Source organism: Rhagoletis pomonella, unplaced genomic scaffold (assembly GCF_013731165.1).
Source record: "Rhagoletis pomonella isolate Grant_MI unplaced genomic scaffold, Rhpom_1.0 Rhpom_scaffold_00006, whole genome shotgun sequence".
Taxonomy (NCBI): domain Eukaryota; kingdom Metazoa; phylum Arthropoda; class Insecta; order Diptera; family Tephritidae; genus Rhagoletis; species Rhagoletis pomonella.
The window spans coordinates 52,982,507-52,999,063 of NW_023458560.1; the positions used below are offsets into that span (position 1 = coordinate 52,982,507).

The following is a 16,557-nucleotide window of genomic DNA, read 5'->3' on the forward strand; positions in this document are numbered from 1 at the left end:
TTTCGAAAATGCAAGTACGCACACATCTGTGCGATGTCATTTTAAAAGCAAAAAAAATTGTTTTTCAGCAAAAAATTAAATTCTTGACTTTTCCACAAAAAACGTGTATTGTTTTCTTACACCATTTTTATGTTCGCATAAAACGCCGCAGCAAAATCGTATATGTACGTGTGATGTTCCTCATTTAAAAATATGGTCGGCATTGTTGTAAGTTTTGTCGGAACAGATTCGCACCGACAGAATCGCATGGATACCTTAAGTGTGTGGACTTTCTCTACCTACAAAAGAAAGTTGCTGAACAAACATTTTTAGCGAATAGATATTCGGCTAAACTCTACAATAGGATCTAAATTTTTTACGCCGATTTTTTGGAATATTTTGCCGAAATTGACAATAAAATCTGAGTTAACTTTAATCCAAAAACCACAACGCCCATTCCTAAGGGTTTTTCGCCTTACACAAAAATCTTTCCAAACAAAAATTTTCACAGGATGGGTATTCCACCCGAATCCGCTCTAAAACTTACATTTTTGCAAAAATACGATTTTTGCCATCTTGATAAATATAGTACCACTGGAATTGAAAAATAGTTCCAAATATTCAAATTAGCGCTTTTCGAAAAGTGACATGTAACTCCGTTGTTCTCGGTACAAGATTTTAAAATTTTGATTGAAGGGCCACTTTTTTTACAATATTCACAATTTTAATAAAAATATACCAGATTCTATAACATAAACCATATAAATCAAAGCTTAAAACTTTGTGTACAGTTTAGGAAAATTTAAAAAATTTCCAAAAATTCCATCAAAATTTTAAATTTTTTTCAGATTCTTTAAAAATTTTCTGGGTTTTGTAGCTTATTGTATTTTAGTATAATAATGTGCAAATTTGAAAATTCGTAAAAATTGTTGATTTTTAAGAATTTTCTTTTTGTCGAGGGTGTCACGCTTCATTATAACTATCGTTGTTCTGTACAATGCCATTATCGCTATCGCGGCGGTTGGCAATCAACTTGCCCAAACTGTTAAATAAAAATGTACATAAATTTTTAAATTGCACGTGCTGTTCAATTTTCCATTAAGTGTTGAGCAGAACAACCCCTGCCTTAACAGTGAAACAAAAAATTTAGCGGGGAAACTTAAATTTCAATTAAAAATCCACTTCACACTCACCGGCACATTCCCGCGCACACATGTCCGCTTGAAAATTATGCGATTCTGGATTACAAATACGTTCGCACTGATCACAGCCATCGAGAAATACCGAGCAATACTCATCAATGGGTTTGCAAATCCTGCCATGACAATCCTTTGCCGCAGCGCTTTTGCCATTAGAAGCCGCTTTGGCAACGGCCAACGTGGTGGGCAGCAGCAGTGAGGCAACGCGTAGTGCCATAGATGGCGAACTCGAGCAGCCGACGACAATCATGTTGAGTGATGTATGTATGGAAGTAATTGAATACGCTGATTTCACCAGTTATTAACACTTGGCGTTTGTTTAACTTTATTATCAAGTGCGTTGATTATTTACTTTATCTATTTTATTACTGTATCTGTTGATTTGCAGATTTCGCTATATTATTTCGAATTTGTTTCCACTAGGCACTGCAAAAACTGGCATAGAAAACAGCTTTTACGATTTGTTTACTCGCACCTGAGCCGCTAATAAATATTTATTAAATTAAGTTGTAGAGTGGTTTGTCACCGGAGAGTAAACACACGCACATACAAATGCTTAAACATACATGCGCGCATTGTTAACGGAAACTGATTTTAACTTTCTTATTGTACAATTTTAATTTTTTTTTTAATGAATGCCGCAACTGGTTTGTAAGTCAATGTGTAAGTAGCCAATTTGTTGGCCGGTTAGTAAGTTGTATTGTCTGCTTTTGGTTGGCAGCAGCGATGCGACGTCGGTGCTGATGATAATGATGATGGTGGCGATGATTCATCCAAACTGATCACTGTTATTTTTTATTATTATTTAAAGACTTGTTCTTGAACACATGCATACATTATGTAGTGGTAAGGGTTTATACATCTACATACATACATACATACATATATAGTATGCATACGGTGACCATATTTACGGGAGCCGAATACGGGACAAAAAATAATTTTGCAAATTTTTTCAACAAAAACTTACAGATCTTAAAGTCCAAGATCCTAGATTTATAAACCCTGAAACAGCATCCTTATACTAATATCTCAAGTTTGTGGTATATTTTTCTCGAGATTTTCGGTCCGCGAAATTTGTTAAAAAATTCATTAAATTTTAGTATTATAAAGTGTAATTTTGATATCTCTAAGACTTTTTTGGCAATTTTTTTGTTGACTGTGTAACGCAGTTTTTCACAAAAATTAAGTTTCTATGTTCAACCATTTTTCTTAAAGGAGACGCAAATGAGCATCACTTTCCACTTGCACTTTATTATACTCAAATTTAATGAGCTACAAAACTGCTAACCGAATCTCTTTTCTAAAGAATCTAGCTAAAATGTTTGAAATTTTGGTGAAACATTGGAGAATAAATTTTTACAGTTTTTGCACAATGTCGGAAATTTGGATTTATATGGATTTTGGTTTGGCGGCCGCTGTTGTGTAGTGGTAAGCAGTGCGCGCTTCCACTCCGCAACGCCTGGGTTCAAACCCTGGTCAAAGCAACATCGCAAAAAATATAGAAAAAAGGTTTTTTCTTAACAGCGGTCGCCCGTCGGCAGGCAATGGCAAACCTCCGAGTGTATTGCTGCCATGAAAAAACAGCTTCTCATAACAAGTAAGAAAGTCCAAGTTCGGGCGGAGCCGAACATTAAATACCCGGCGCAAGTATTAAATATATGTTTTCCACCTTTCCGAAAGCTACCGCTACTTGATAAGCCGGCGTGTATAAATTTTAAGTAAACTAGCGTCCTTAAATTTCAAAATATTGAAATTTCAAGCATTTCTGAAACTTACCGTTATATGAAAAGCGACCGTAATTTTAGTCCGATTTCAACAATTTTCAATGGTTTATTTTTATGTGGCAAGCACAATAACCATACCGAGTTTGGTACAAATTGCTAGAACGGTTAGCGAGATACATATACGTGATCATAAGAAGGCGGTGCCACGCCCATTTTCCAAAATTTTATCATAAACGTATTTCCTGGCAAAGAATGGTTGCAACCATCATTTTGAATAAATTAGCTTTAATATTTACTGATTTATCGAGGATTTCGTATTTTTCTAAATTACCGTTATATGGGATGTGGGCGTGGCTATTGTCCGATTTTAAAATTTTCGGCCATTTGGTATGCTGTACCAGGGCCAACAACTGTGCCAAGTTTGGAATAAATTGATGCAGCGGTTACCAAGATATACACATGTAACCATAAGTGGGCGTGGCTACGCCCATTTTCAAAAAAATGTTAATATTCTTATTTTTCGTCTAAAATTTATTATAAATATCAATTTTGAGTGAATTATCTTCAGTAGTTACTAAAATATCGCAGTTTTTGTATTTCTGAAAATTACCGTTATATGGGAGGTAGGCGTGGTTATTGTCCGATTTTGCCCATTTTCAATACCATCCGTCCTACGCCCGAAAGAAGTACACGTACCAAGTTTCGTTAAGATATCTTAATTTTTACTGGAGTTATCGTGTGCACAGACGGACGGACGGGCGGACAGACAGTCACCGCTTAATCGATTTCTCTTTTCATTCTGATCATTTATGTATACATTTGTATATATCTATCTCGATTCGTTTTGCCTGTTACAAACAACCGTTATGTGAACAAAGTTATAATACCCTTGTGCACGAGTGCGCTCGGGTATAAAAATACAATCGCTGTTCGGAGTCGGCGTAAAACTGTAGGTCCCTCCGCTTTGTGTGACAACATCAAGGCGCACTCCACAAGTAGGAGGAGAAGCTCGGCCAAACACTAACATATGCATGTGTAACCTTTAAAAGGGCTTGTCAATTAACCCACTGAAGTCCACCATTGTCCCATTTACCAAAAGAAGTTGTCAGAAGAGGAGCATTATCTAGGGATAACTGTGGAGAAAAGGCTCACATCTCTCCAATGTTACAAGCTAGGCTACAAGTGCGTTTTATGAGTATCAGAGAATTTATAGCAAGACTTGGGGAATATCACCCAAACTAACGTATTGGTATTTCAATAAAGTAGTAAAACCAGTTATTACATATGCTGCACTGGCCTGGTGGCCAAAAGCTAAGCAAGTAATCGCGGATGTCATATTGAGTAACTGCACCGAATGGTCCGCGTTGTCATCACAGGAGCTATGCGCACCTTGGTGTTATTAGATGCATTCCTTCCTTGTGTATTCTGTTGGAAAAAGAGGCCTGTCGGGGCGCCTTACAACTGCCCAATACGATCAGCATGAAAGGTCTTGGGTCATTTGCAGGATCTCAAGCCATTCCTGGATTATCCCGAGTTATCCTTGGACCAAGGATCTAAGAAAGCCTGCCAAAGTTTGAAGGCAACGAATGGGCTGACTTGACATTGAAACAAAAAAAATAAAAATAAATAAATATTTGGTAGGTCGTGGCAACACTGACTGCAGTGCCATTCGAGAGGTCCAGTGTTTTTTTTATTATCATTTTTTCTTGTTTATGTATTTGCGTTTTAATTATTGGATTTAATTTTCATAAAAAAAAATATTTTTTTAATTCAACTTAATATTAAAAACCTTTTTTACTAATTTTTTTTTAGTTTTTTTAACATTTTAATTAATTTCATTATGTTCAAAAACGTATTTTGTTTTTCCCAATTTTTTGTTCTATATGATTTCTATTTTTCAATTTAATTTTCTTCCTGGTTTTAGATTTAATTGATTTAAAAAGAAAAAATAGTTATTTTTATTTCACTTTTAGGATCTTCTTTTTATTTTTTTATAATTTTTTTTGTCTTCTTTAGATTAAAAATTTTCTCTTAATTTTAAAATTTTTTAAGTTTCATTTAATTTTTTGGTATGTGTGTATTCCTTTGTATTTTTTCTTTTGTGTTTTTATTTTATTTTTCATTTTGTCTAGATTTTCATAAAATTTTTCTTCCACTTTTCAACTTCACGCACGAATCGCCACTGCACGCGAACACAAATACACAGATACATTGGGTATATTTTGCAGAAACTGGTTTATGCGGTTAAGTGGCTGGCTCAAACGCATTGCCAATACAACGAGCCAACTTGCGTGCTACTCACAACACTCATTTCAAATCAAATATTAAAAAACAACGAACAAAGCAGTAAGTCCAGTTAGTGATTCACCAACTTCAAAACTTCAACCTGAACCAATGGTTTTGTAAGCCGCCGTAGAGGATCATAATTGAAATTATATTTCTTTTAATTGACTTTTTTAATCCAATCAATTTACCTATTTTCGGTATATTATATAAATTTGTTATTTCAAAAATATGCCAAAATTTTCCGTAGGTACCGTTCCCTTTTTTCGATAAACGCTTCTACACTTTCACAAATTTACCCGCTACCAGCGCGCGTTTTGAGCCAAACTCAGCCAATAACTAAAGGTGTCGTATTTAAACAACAAAACTTCACTTCTCTACTGACTTTTGTGTACGCACACATACACTTATACCTACATATGTGCATATGTATCTACAAACAGTACGACTTTAACACTCAACGATCGTTTGATGTTTTGTATGATTTCTTTTTTTCACTTTTACACGTCAAATATATACATAGACTAGTGTACCCGATAGGAAATTCGCGTGTTTGGATCCTACTTTTCCAACACTGGAGTACACCCAGTGGTGAAACCATTTTATATTCGCTGTGTTCATTAGTAGTTGAGATCTAATTTTTTTTATGGGTGAGTCCATTTGGTAGGGTTGCCTGTCTTACTTTTTAAGCGGTATTGGGAGAGGGCTCAGTTTCGTGAAAGACAATATAATTAAAGTATACTCTATTTATCGTTTGCAGTGCGTAAAATATAGATAGAGACAGACTAAATCTGGGAACTATTTCTGGATTTTAGAGTTTTTCGTATTCTCGGAACTTATCGATATAATAATCGATGTTTTTATCGATTTTGTTATCGATATTACTATCGATTTTGCTATCGATTCTGAGGTAGTTCGTTCTTCAACCAAATTCTGAGATAGGATGTTTTTCAATAAAAATTTGAAATAGGGCGTTCTTGAAAAGTTTTCTGAGATAGGGCCATTTCGAACTGGCTGCCGACATAAGTCGATCTTCCACTCAGGTGTCGATATATTGGTTATGAGAGAAACTATATACATACGTACCGTAAGTTTTACTTCTCCAGTGTGGCCCAGGCGCACTTACACTTTTTTGGATGTTGAATTGAACCGGTTTGAACCCAGGCCCAGGCGGTGTGTTAGCTAACCGATACGCCACAGCAGTCGCCCATTCTGCACATACCTCCAGCAGTTCTGGCTGCTAAAAACATAGTCCTGAAAACTGCAATGCGGCTCAATGTTACTGGTCAGTTCAATTGCTGATCATACCGTCATTGCTAGTTTTCCTGCCACCTGGACGGCAACATAGATTACATCATCCCATAACTGCAATTTGGGGAAATTTTTTCAGTCACGATTGGCGAGGAGGGACGGCGTAAGGGTCTGCAAGTGGCAGACAGTAGAATTCAAGTGTTCAAAGATGGTTCAAGATATACAGAAGACATAGGAGCAGGTGTCTATTGCAATGATTTAGGAATAAAATGCCAAATTACTACAACTCCTTCAGGTGTTGTTTCAGGGCGTTGAAGCAAACGGCGTAGCTTCTAAATTACAGCAATGCTCAAAGCAATCCATATAGTTTCTACGTATATAGTTAGCCAAGCAGCCATAAAATGCATAGTCTCATTTACGACGACCTCAAAAAGTGTCCTAGAATGCAGAAGTGAGCTAAAAATTTTACAGTACTGGGTATTGAGGCATAGGGGCTTAGAGGGAAACGAAAGGGTAGATCCTCTAGCAAAATAAGGAGTGCTACTAAACAATGCAGTTATTCTATATATTCCTATTTGCCTACAGGCTCTTAAAAAGTGTGATTTAAATCTGTTCCAGAAGGCGCATGAGAGGTGTTCCCAACGAAGTGGATGCTCATGCCAGAGGACTATTACTAAACTCCTAAAGAACGATTTTAGACTTCTGGTGAGTCTCATAACTGGTCACAATTTATTAGCTAACCACGCCCTTAAAGTGGGTTTGGTCTGTAGTGATAACTGCAGGAAGTGAGAAATGGAAAAAGAAACGGTGGAGCACATAGGGTGCGATTGTCAAGCGCTGACAAATTTACGTCTGAACTTTTTTGGCCGGGCGTTCCTCAAATCCTCGAGCAAGCAACAAAAGTCAGGTTCTGCAGAATCCTAATATATAAATATATATATGATATAAATAGTGCCCACATATTAATCATGAATAGTTGCTTTAATACTATGGACGAAAACGTGTGCCTCTGTGTGGATTTTACTATTCAGCAGTCAGTTCAACCTAACCTTGCATAAAAACACGCTCTTTAACATATATCTACAAAAATTAATCTAAAAGCATTTGGTTTTACTTTTTTTAAGTTATTTTCATGAGTCTCCTTTATAGCCCCAGCTCACCAGTAAAAGAGTTAGGTCGAGACCTAAAAATTACCAGTCGGACGAGACAAGTTCTGGGCTATGGTCGATTGGCTGGCTGGCTTTAGTTCTTCCCTAGTTGCCCTTCAGCATTAAGTTAGCTCTTGGTAGCGCCATTCTATTGGACTTCGCTTGTTCAATGGATATTTATTCTAACTCGTCAAATTGTGCATTGTCTACGAAAGTTTAGTCAAACTATTGTGAACATGGCTTGCTCCTGGCTAAGCCAATTCCTTCGCCCTCGCATTAACATCGAAACATTTCTATCTCGAGCTTCCCTGGTAGCGTTATTCTTTAGTATCCTACAGGCTAAATATCTACTACTCATATGCCTATATCGCAGTCCATTCTGTACTCCTTTATGGAAGATGCAGATGACTTCCTTATCAGAAAGTTGGGCTCTTTTCCATTCGCTTCTGGATGGGTACCGCACATACATATATACGTATTTACAACTGATCTACGCCCCGATGGGCTTCTTTCTCCACAAATCAGGCTCTTTAAGTCACACTGCTGAGTACAACGCGGTTTCCTTTGGGATAGATCAATGGATATGGTATAAAGTATATCCATCAGCGTTTCTGAAGGGCAGGATTTCAGCACTCCCGTTACCCTCGTTTAAACCGCTTTTGTAAGCTTCTGGGCTGGCTGACTTTGCATTGTTTGCTTACTAGGTCGCCATGGGTTAGAATTGGGCTCATAAATAATAATAAAAGTTCCGGTTCTGTGAAGTATTTTTTAAGTACCTTTTTGAGTGATAGGACATTATCATTGTCTGGGTATATTTGTGTGAAACAAAAATTTATCTCACGTGTGCGATCTTTACCTACAGGGTAGATATCTACTTGATTGTTGTACCAAGTACTACCAACAATGATACTCCGGCAATACAATCGGTTTGCAGGCAATTCATGTCGGTTAATATTTATGTCTATAAACATCCATACATAGGTATCAATTTTCAAGTGTCAGTAAACGTAGTCGGTCTATTGCCTTTAGCGGCCAAGTGATAGTACATATATTTTTACTTCTGTACATAAATATGTATGGGCATTCACATATACATACTTACGATTTTTTAATGCGTCTGTGTATACTTTTTGGTTAATGTATGTAAGTAGGCAACTGACAAATAGTATGTCAAGCGCCAGTACACTTGAGTGACTTTTACTTTGAGTTGAGTAGAGTTGAGCTGAGTTGTTTTGCTCTTGCAGCAGCATTTGTTGACTGACTGACTACCTGTTGCGCAGCTGAAAGCAGGGAGTTTATAACAAGTTATTATAAGTTCTTATAAGTTCTTTGCTGATAGGAGCATTAAAGTGCTTTGAATAGCCGGCCAAGTCGAATCGCAGAATTTCGGTTGAAAGGTTGTTTACGTCGATGGTTAGATTTTATGAAGCGGGAACAAAGTGTGGGAGACACTTTGAAAGAAAGTTAGTATTTGAATTTATAAGACTTATATGATTAACAATAAATTATGCGCAAAAATAAAACTAAATATAAATAAATAAAAAAAAGGAATTTTCACCATTTTTGAAACTATAAAAATCATTAACTTTCCATAGAAAAATAGCAAACAAAGAAAATACATTTGTATGTGCATTAGGGAGGTCCAAAACTGCATGTGAAAAGTAAAGTAGGAATTTTTATGCTTCAACCCCTAAGATTGTTCTATATCGAAAAAATATACCCCAATTTTTTATTTTGAAATAAAAAAAAACAAATTTTTTATTTTGAAATAAAAAAAAATATTTAGAGGTCGCTCAAAGCGCTCAAAGTTTCCCAAGTATTTTATATGAGAAATAACCACTTTTCGTAGAAATGATATAGAATTCTTGGAAAGCAATATAATTCGATCGGAAAACTTTGTTTCTCTTCAGGAGATCCCCAATAATAAGACCCAATTATTTATTTAACAGTTTTTTAATAATAACTATATTTTATAGGTCCGCCAAAACCTCCAGAAAAAGCAATGGGGGAATAAATAAAAAGTCGTTGGTATTAAAAATTGGCTAAATAAACAATAGGGTATTGTAACTGGAAGTCTTCTGAAGGGAACCAGAGATTTCCTAGCGAAAAAATATTGATTTTCAAGAATTCTATACCATTTCTACGAAAAGTTGTTTTTTCCCATATAAGATACATGGAAAACTTTGAGTACTTTGAGCGACCTCTAAATATTTTTTGATTTAAAATTAAAAAGAAATTAGGGTAAATTCTTTTCGATATAGAACAATCCTAGGGAGTGAGAGCATAAAAGCTCCGACTTTACTTGTTTTGGACCACCCTAATGTGCATATATCTATACAAGTTAATGTGTGCTACTCAATCCCTTTACATTCTCTGCCTAAAACAGGACTTTTTTTTAACTCAAAACTGGTTTCCTTTCAAAAAAAAATTAAAAACTCACACACGCTTGCTTGCATGCAATCACAAAGGTATTTACATATGTATTTCCATAAGTATGTACATATTTACTTAAGTTAAGAAGCACTGGCCATTATGAAAACAAATAGGAAATGTAGACAAAAGTATTAAAAGTGCACACATACACCTACATTATGTAGGCTACACACTCCCCTACAAGACAGCTGAGTATCATATGAGTACTCATATTATCATTACTCCTAATCACAAAAGTGCTTATCAAAGTCCTCATTTTCGTTCAGGCCATGGGAAAAATTTGAGTACTTTCCCCTCAATGTTGTCATCAGAAAGTCCTCAGTACTAATAGTCAAACTACTCATTTATGCCGTACTACAAAAACAAAAGTGTAAATGTGTGAGAGTTTTTGCCTAAAGTGCTCAGCAATGTCTTGTAGGGTCGGTATGCGTATACAATTCCTTCTCTTGTTCTCTTATTCGCAGTGCTGCCAAATCTGATAACTCAATACAGTTTTAGTTGGCACCATTGCATTAAATACTGTTAGGGAGCCACTGTAGCATTGACCGGAAATCAAAATAAATGCTAGCAGAAGTTTAAAATGAACTTGTTTCAAAGGCGTGTATTTATAGTTTATAAGAAAAAGATTGATTTTAGTTTGATTACTTATCATAAGTCAATTACAGCACAAATATTTAAAAGAAATTTATTTTAACAGAAAAAAGTGGTTGCATTGGAACGAGTAACAGTGGCTTCCAAAATGTAAACCGGTACTTCCATTACTTGATAATGTTGCCATATTAATCAATTTCTATTTTTTAATATATCGTTCACTTGCTGGTAGAACGTTATAAATAAAAAAAATAAAAAAATTAAAAACAAGATGGAGTGCACTCGCAGTTACGTAAACACTGGCCTGCATTAAAACCGCTTTACGTTATCGCCAATGCGCTGTATGCGACAAAAGGACTATCAATTTCTAACTACATGGATTGGAGCTTTCGATTCCTTATATCAACCCTAACCGTTAGGAGTTATTCCTCTAATTTAGCGAAAGAAAAAATTTGCTGGTCTGCCTATTAGAACACCAGTTAGTATTACCAACTAAGTATGTATAACTTGGACGTTTTAATGCATTGCAAACTATTTCAGGATCTATTGGTGACTGTTTCGTACTACCGTGAAATTATCCCGAACTAGACCAAAAATTGGATTAAAGTAGTCCTAAAGTGGTTCTGAAAAGTCTTGAACTTGTCCCAAAATGATCTCGAGCAAGTCTTGAAAATGTCCCTTACTAGTCCCTAATTTCTCCTAAACTAGCCGCAAAATAATACCGAAACAGTCCGGAAAATGTTCTTGGCATAGTCCTGAACTAGTCTCGAAATGAACCCGAACTTGCCCTTAAATAGGCGTGGGCAAGTCCTGAAATGGTCCTAAATAGTCCTGAACAAGGCTCGAAATTGTCGAAAAAGTCGTGAACTTCTCCCGAAATGATCTCGAAAAAATCTTGAAGCGGTCACAAAATGGACCCTATTAGTCTCAAAATTGCCCTAAAATAGTCTTGAACAGGTACCAAAACGGCCCCTAAGTGATTCCGAAGTAATCCCAAATCCCGAAAAGCTTTTAAAATCTCTCACCATATCAGTTCTGGTTCATAATCGTCGTCGACGTATCTCGTCGTACAAAATGCTTTTGGAGTTTTCAGCGAACTCTTCAACGTTAGCTCAAAGGCGCCCTTTGCAGCCTTTTGCAACGCAAAAAGAATATATATTCCACTACAAACTGCTCAGTAGGAGTATAGCAAAAGAAATAATGTAGAGACTACATAAATCAAAATATGTTGTCTTGCAGTATTCTTGGATATCGAAGGGGCCTTCAACAACTCCCATCTAAAACCAATAACTTAAAATATTTGTTGCGGATATCTGCTGGAAGCCGGACAAGCTCAGGAGCGACGTATCCAAAGCTTAAGGCAAATCGTTTAATTTTTGATCGGAAATCGGAACTAAAAAATGCAAAAATCACCCACAAGCAGGAAAGTCTTACTGGCCGACAAGTTTACCATCCACTGTTCGCTGGGCTCACTTTGAGTTCAAATCTGAGCTAACCAAACCCATCCTTAGAAGAACTTCTTCAAAGTCATTTTATCTAATCTCTCTATTGGTCCTTTAGTTTCGCGCAATGTCAGTATCATTATCCGAAAATGCTAGAGAAGTTGTTGATGTGTAAACGTCTTAGCACTGGGTATGGGTAAAACTTGCGTTAACCCAGCGGAGTATTTGTAACTGTTTCTTGTGTAATCTAGAAGAAAATCTGTAATTTCTTCGTGTGTGTACAACTGAACATTTCTTGACTAGTTCAGGGCTATTTCAGGGCTATTTCAGGACCGTCTCGGGACTAGAACGCGACTAGTTCAGCACCATTTCCGGACGAGTTCGGCATAATTTCGGAACCTGTTCAGAACTATTTCAGAACTTGTTCGAAATAATTTTTGGGACTAGTTCGGGTTCATTTCCGGTCCTGCCTCGAATTATTTTGGGACTAGTTCACGACTATTTTGGAGACTTCTTCTGGACCATTTCAAGACTAATTCAGGACTATTTCAGGAACATTTCGGGCTCATTTTGTGACTAATTCAGGATCATTTTGAGCCTAGTTCGGAATCATTTTGGGACTAATGAGGGAGCATTTCGGGACCGTTTCAAGACTTGGTCGAGATAATTTTGAGACGAGTTCACAACTTTTCAGGAGTTTCATGACCTGTTCAAGACTATTTAACGACCATTTCGGGACTAGTTCAGACCGTTTCGGGACCTGGTTAGGACTATTTCGTGAGCATTTCGGGACTATTTCGGCGGGCCTAGTTCGGGTTCATTTTGGAACTCGTTCAGGACCATTTGTGGATAGTTCACTACTATATCAGGACTATTTTGGACCTTGTTCAGGACTATTTCGGGAACGTGTCGGGACTAGTTTTGGATCATTTTGGGGCTAGTAAGGGACCGTTTTAAGACTTGTTCGAGATACTTTACGACTTTTTCAGATCCACTTTAGGACAATTTGGGTACTACTTCGGAATCATTTCCGGGTAGTTCGAAACTAATACTGACGTGGTTATAAAAAAGTCGAGAACTGGTCCCAACAAAATGAATAAAATTAAATGAATTTCATTTAATGCTTAACCTAACCTAACCTAGTCTAACCTATTTATGGGCGTAACTGAAGCCCCCAAGGCTTTGCCAAGCCGTACATAGATGTTTACACAACAAAAAAAAATTAAAAAATATGGTAACTCCGAAGTATTTCCAGGGCATAAACACTCTCTCCGAGCGCTCAATTTTTGAGTACTATACTAAGCATGGCCAACAACACAATTTCCAATAGCAATGTATATATATGTACATATATTTATACTCATGTGCATATTTGTTTTTGCATTGTTTATACAAACACTTTGGCTTGGTACGCGTACGTAGATTGGTGTTGAGTTAAGTATACAACGTTTACGAAGTTGTTGGTGCAAAAGGTGTGCGCAGAGCGGCGGAAAGTGTGCAAGAAAGCAAAGCAAAGCAATTATTGTATGCGAGTGTGTTGAACGGGCTGGCCAGGCATCCGTCCAACGTCGACGACCATTTGTTTTACAAACGTGTAAGTGAGTGAGTGAAGTGGCAGCACAACAGGGAAAATAGTAACGCATTAGCTGGCGAGTAAAACAAAGTGCATTCGAGCAACGGACGACAAACAGCAAGGAATGCAACTGCTTCGCGTTGCAGTTGTAGAGCGAAAAATATTTAAGATTTCGTTTGAGTTTTGAGTCTACCGAACAAATTTATATTGAAATAAATGCATTTATTGTGAGTGCGAATAATTTTTATATCGACATTTTCAAATGTTTTCTCTTTTGCTCGGTGCTTTTGTTGAAGTCTAGTGCGAGTTAAAAGTTCAGTGCTGAAATTAAAATTAATTGAAAACCATACGCCGTTGATTGGATGAATTTTTGTGCGGAGGCAATACGAATGCTTGCGTTTTGTTTGTTATTTTCTTTACAAAAAAAAAAATAAAAATTCGTCGGCTGAGTTGCCAAGCGTGTAGGGACCGGGGCGTGGAGTCGGAACCGCGAAAGAGTAGTAAAAACTTTGGTACCGTTATTCGAGCAGTCTATAAAATAACACACACGAATATGTAGTACAACATTAAATTAAACGTAAAAGTTAAAAAAAAATTTAGTGAACTCGAAATTTTCTGGCGAAAGTGCAAGAAGCGTGAAGTGCAAAGTTATAGACGGGCGTGGACTAAAAGAGCTCTGTATATACAGATAGTGTATATATGTACGTACATACATATGTACATATGCATGTTTGAAATGCCATGCAATTTTTGAAAGAGAACAACAATTTTTTGTTGGTTTTGTTTGTTTAAGTGTGCCATTAAAACCAAATCAACACAACATAATCGCCGCACAAGCGACAAGCCAGTAATAGACACTTTTGATACAGCATACTCATATGTACCAGTACATATGTACATATTAACATTAGGGTGGGCCAAAAAGGCACAGGAAAATCTAATTTTTTTTTTGGAATTTTGATGCTTCCACTCCCCTTACTTATAGAAAATGGAAAAAGGGAAAACTTCGATATACAGTGAAACCTCGATATAACGAAAAATTCAATATAACAAAATTGTGGCTAAGTGCCATGAAAAACTTCGTTGTTTAAAAATTTTCCATACAGGAGCATGAAAACCTTCTTAATAGATATATTGACGGTTAAAGTCCCGTTGGCAAAAGCTTATATATGGCGAAGTGTCGAATCAAAAACCTCCACCCAGCGAAGATAATGCAAAACCGCGTATGTGATGTTGCATAAATAATTTTCTAGAGAGTAAAAACACTCATATTTAAAAATGGTTCTATTTTTTAAAAAGCAATCGCATTTCTGGATAGTGGATATTTCAGGACGAATGGATAAGGATTGAGCCAAGAGCTTGTGTGAGCAAATCCAATTTTTGGCAGAAAGTGTCACTTTTGCAGAATAACGATACCCGGTTTTGTACTTTAAACGACGATATATGTATTTATAAAGATTTTTAAAAATTCTGAAGTTTTTGTTGTATCGAGATCTTGATATTCTATAAATATAACGCAACTATGAGTTCAATGAAGTATTTATTCATCGCCTTCAACTTCGTTATATCTAGGTTTGACTGTAATACCCTCCCGATAGAGAAAAACGGGGTATAGGGTCAGTTAAAGGACGATAAATACATTCTAAAAGTGAAAGCTTTTAGAGATTGTTTTGAGTATAAACCTTGAGTAAATTAGCGTAGATTTCGAATTTCTCTAAATTACCGTTACATGAGATGTGGGCTTGCGTAATATCCGATTTTAAATATTTTAAACCATTTTCTATGTTGTACCACGGTTAATCACTGTGAGCCGTTACCGATATATGCACTTGTAATCCAAAAATTTATAATATTCTTCGTTTCCCCAAGAGAGAATTGTAAATGTCAATTTTGAGTGAATAAGCTTTAGTAGTTAGTAGTATCGCAGTTTATGTATTTCTTCAACCTACCGTTACATGGGGGGTGGGCGTGATGTTTGTATGATTTGGCCCATTTTGAATACCGTCGGTTCTTAGCGCAGAAATACTTACAGTCACGGCTTAACAGGGACAAGCTAGGTTCCCAGCTCCCCCTTAGTTCTGTTCCCCAGGGACGAAATTAACAGAGTGGTGGCCTTCAAAAGAAACGTCAGGACTTACACTTATAACAAGGCGGCCTGGAGTATCTCCATTATGGAGAGTCACTTACAGGCGACCACACTCAAGTGCCATACTGACGGCTCCAAAACGACTGAGGATATTGGAGCAGGCGTGTATGGCCCTAGACTGCAGCTTTCGGTGCCCCTGGGAACCTTCCCTAGCATCTTTCAAGAGGGGGTCGATGCCACAAGTCTGTGTGCTGAGATTAACTTTTGAAGAAATTATTGAAGCGAGAGTATACTTACTGCGAGCGATAGTCAGGCGGCTATCAAGGTTCTCTCATCATTTGAGTCCTCCTTGGTTTTGGAGTGTGTAGAGAGACTTAATGCTCTGGTTGAGGTAAGTGATGTTCAATTGATTTCGGTACCAGGGCACATGGGGGTCGAGGGAAATGAGAAAGCTGCTAAGTTAGCCAGAACGGCCGCAGCCTCGACCCCGATAGGACCTGAGCCCTTCCATGCAGTGCGGCTCAACACCATAAAGGCAATGCTCAGAAGAGAAAGTACTAAACTGAGGGGACTGAATAGATACAGGTTACTTATGGACCTCCCCAAGGAGAAATTAAGAATTATTACAAGTTTTTTGACGGGCCATTGCAGGCTAAAAAGGCACCTGCATAAATTAGGTCCAGCGATCTGTGCCGCTTTCGCCTTTTCACCTTCTTATGGAGTGTGAGACCGTTGCACGCAGGAGGAATAGGAGTATAGGGCACCTGTGGCCAAGTGAGGAGCACATATGTACACTCCCTATCTCCGAAATCTATTATGGAATTTTTAGAGTCTCTGGGGCTAGT

The 16,557-nt window shown here is 37.1% G+C and overlaps 2 protein-coding genes across 7 annotated transcripts in view; one reads left to right on the forward strand and one right to left on the reverse strand.

Moving 5' to 3' along the window:
• Positions 1-16,557, reverse strand: part of LOC118740943 (UDP-glucosyltransferase 2-like) — a 515,118-nt gene that overhangs the window by 101,151 nt on the left and 397,410 nt on the right. The gene's annotated exons all lie outside the window — the stretch shown is intronic.
• The window catches only part of LOC118740939, a 48,994-nt gene continuing 45,890 nt past the window's right edge, over positions 13,454-16,557 (forward strand). For 3 of the 5 annotated variants that reach the window (XM_036472703.1, XM_036472700.1, XM_036472701.1), the window contains exon 1: positions 13,454-13,853. The gene's annotated coding sequence lies outside the window, so the exon portion shown is untranslated. The remainder of the gene's footprint in view (positions 13,854-16,557) is intronic. The other 2 variants (XM_036472702.1, XM_036472704.1) reach the window with 2 other exon arrangements.